The 2,864-nt window shown below is 41.0% G+C and overlaps 1 pseudogene; it reads right to left on the bottom strand.

Annotated features, from left to right (window-relative positions):
* Positions 1–915: 915 nt before the first annotated feature.
* LOC123964982 lies at positions 916–2,854 on the bottom strand (annotated as a pseudogene).
* Positions 2,855–2,864: the final 10 nt, after the last annotated feature.

The raw sequence follows: 2,864 nt of genomic DNA, 5'->3' as shown, positions 1-2,864 counted from the left end.
TCAGTGTTGGTGAGGACCTACTGTGATCTCTGCTGGGAGCTTTCCTGTGTTTGGACCTACATGTGTGCTCATGATAAATGAGTCTTTCCCTCTGATCACATCACGTTCTCTCTCAGAGGCTCAGACTGATGCAGCAGCACTTCAGACAGCAGCTATCCCCATGCCATGTGTGCCGACTCAGAGCCGATGATGTCCATCCGTTTATCTTGATCACTTTGGCAGCAGCTCCAACAGGAGACCCTAAACCTCCCTTTCCCGATCCACATTAACCAGTTCTGACTGGGGGGTCTGAGGCGTTTCCAGGCCAGTGTGGAGATATAATCTCTCCACCTAGTCCTAATAAAACGCTCTTACACACATCACAGTGTAGAAAATATTACAATGAAATCTCTGTTTCTTTACAGTTTCACTAAAATCAGTGAAACCAAGTCAAAACAGAAAAAAGGAAACAGATCTGAAAACTATTCTGTTGATGAGACGTTTACATGAAACAAAGCCTCATAAAATGAACCAGCTTGTGTCATCAGTTCCTGCATCTGGGCCCGTATTTATCAAGCCTCTCAGAATTTCTCATAAGAACGCTGCTAAGAACCGACTGAAGAGTAAAAACATTCTTGGCTCAAAGCTTAAAAGTTAGTTATCGAGCATCTCAGTCCTAATTTGAGTGAAGTGCAGGACTAAATCTTAAGTGTCAGTCTGCTGATTCACGACACTTTGCTGTATGTAGCCAAGGACCAATCACTGATTTCCTTATTTAATAATATTCTCAGATAAATTCACGTAAAATGGTGAAATTCCTAAGAGGAGTTTTTATTCAACACACATTTAACAATACAGAATATTCAAGAGAATATATTATGATATGGGCCTATACATTAATAAATGAAAGAGTAAAAAGTTGATCTTTATGTGTGTTGGGATGAAACGCGTGACAGTGCGTGGAGCTGTAAGTGCTATGACTGTTTCCGTGACTATTCGGCTTATTGAAATAATCCTGTGGTAAAGAAACGAAGCGTCATTACAACCTTCAATCTGACTGAGAAACCGCATTACTGCGTAGTCAGTGTTGAGATGACGTCCCTCACCAACTCGCTGACAAAGACTACGCCTGCGCTGTCCGACCCGTCTTATTAACTGTGCGTCGTCAAATAATTCAGAAATGTTTCCTCTCCTGAAATATTTGCGCATGTCTCTGTCTGCTCGGTCCATCTGCTGGCAGCTCCGACCGCCTGAGAGACCTCTGGAGCTTCTTAAATAACTGGGAGAGGAAGAGTCATTCTCAGCTTTATCAAATCTGATAACTTGCTTTTATACTTAAGTTTGAAAGCAGGAGTAAATTTCATGAGTTCTCAGCACTTCAGATTAAAATGGCCCTTTGAGAAGCTTGATAAATAAGGGCCCTGATCACTTATTTGGTTTCCTGCACATTTTTCTTTTCCTCATAATTTGTAGTTCATGTGTTTTCAGTAAGTTGTTGATTCTTTTCAGATTTTCTCTCTTTTTGGTCACACATTTCATGTTGATGTGTTTTTTCTTTAGTTGATCTTTTCTCATCTCTTCTCTGCTCTCCTTCAGCTTTCTGTCAATGGTTTCCTTTGATTCTGACTCTGATCTTATTTTTTGCTCCAAATCTTCAACCTTTCATTTCCACTCCTGTCGCTGAATTTCTTCCTGTTGTTTTCTCTTCCTGTCTTCTTCTTCTCTTACTTCCTGTTCCTTCTTTATCTTCTCCTCCTTTTCTTTAAGTTCTTTTTCTCTCAGTTTTCTCTCCTTTTCAATTTCTTCATTGATTCCATTTCTTATATTTTCTTTGAAGCTCCTCCCTCTCTCTCTTCATCTCTTCTTCCTTCTCCTTCAGGATTCTCTCCATTTCTTTCTCTATAGCTGCCTCGGCCTCTTGCAGCATCTCATTGGTGTAGCAGCTGCCTCCATTTTCCTTCACCATGGTGTCAATCTTGGTTATCAGCTCACTGACTTGTGTGCCGTTATGTTTATCATAGTTATCAAACACATGGTATCTTCCTCCACAGTCAGAGATCAGCTTCTTAAAGGAATCATCACATTTATTTTCAATATATTCTTCAATAGAAACTTTCTCACGCTTTAGTTTATCTCCTCCAGTTAAAAGAATGATGGTGAACTTTTCAGCATTCTTCCCAAAGCCTTTCTTGATGAGTTTTAATGTCTCCTTCTCCTCTTGTGTAAATCTGCCGATCTGTAACACCAACAGGAAGACATGTGGTCCTGGAGCCGGAAGACTGATGCATTTCACCATCTCCTCATGAACCTCTTCATGGGACAAAGTTGTGTCAAACAGACCAGGAGTGTCGACCACAACGACCGGACGACCGTCCACTTCACTCTGTGCTTTCTGACAATGTTTGGTGACTGATGTTTGACTTGATTTGGTTTTAAACTCCTTTCTTCCTAGAATGGTGTTTCCTGAAGAGCTCTTTCCACTTCCAGTCTTCCCTATCAGCACAATCCTGAGACTCTCTGGGCTCTGCTCCTCATCATCACCTGGGAAATAAGAAGACCTGGAGTTACTTTAAATATTCTCAGCAGCTACAGTGAAGGTTCAAGACTGTGATGATCAACATGGTTCAGGACACAGAAAAACATTTTAATTCAAAGTACTTACAAGTGATCTTGTTCTTCTTTATTATCCTCTCTTGTTGTATGACCTTTTCCATTTGTGCACGTGCAAATGTTACAGCTGTATAGCAGGATGGTTTATTTTCAGATTGTCTCATCTTTTCCACCATGTCCAGCAGCTCTGGGATCTGCTGCTTGTCCTTGATGTTGAGAACAACATATCTTCCTCCACAGCTCTGACGGAGCTCCTGGATGTCCTTGTTTTCCTT

This window comes from Micropterus dolomieu, unplaced genomic scaffold (genome assembly GCF_021292245.1).
Source record: "Micropterus dolomieu isolate WLL.071019.BEF.003 ecotype Adirondacks unplaced genomic scaffold, ASM2129224v1 contig_7748, whole genome shotgun sequence".
Taxonomy (NCBI): Eukaryota; Metazoa; Chordata; class Actinopteri; order Centrarchiformes; family Centrarchidae; genus Micropterus; species Micropterus dolomieu.
The sequence above is the reverse complement of the archived record's forward strand: the minus strand, read 5'-3'. Positions and strand labels throughout refer to the sequence as shown.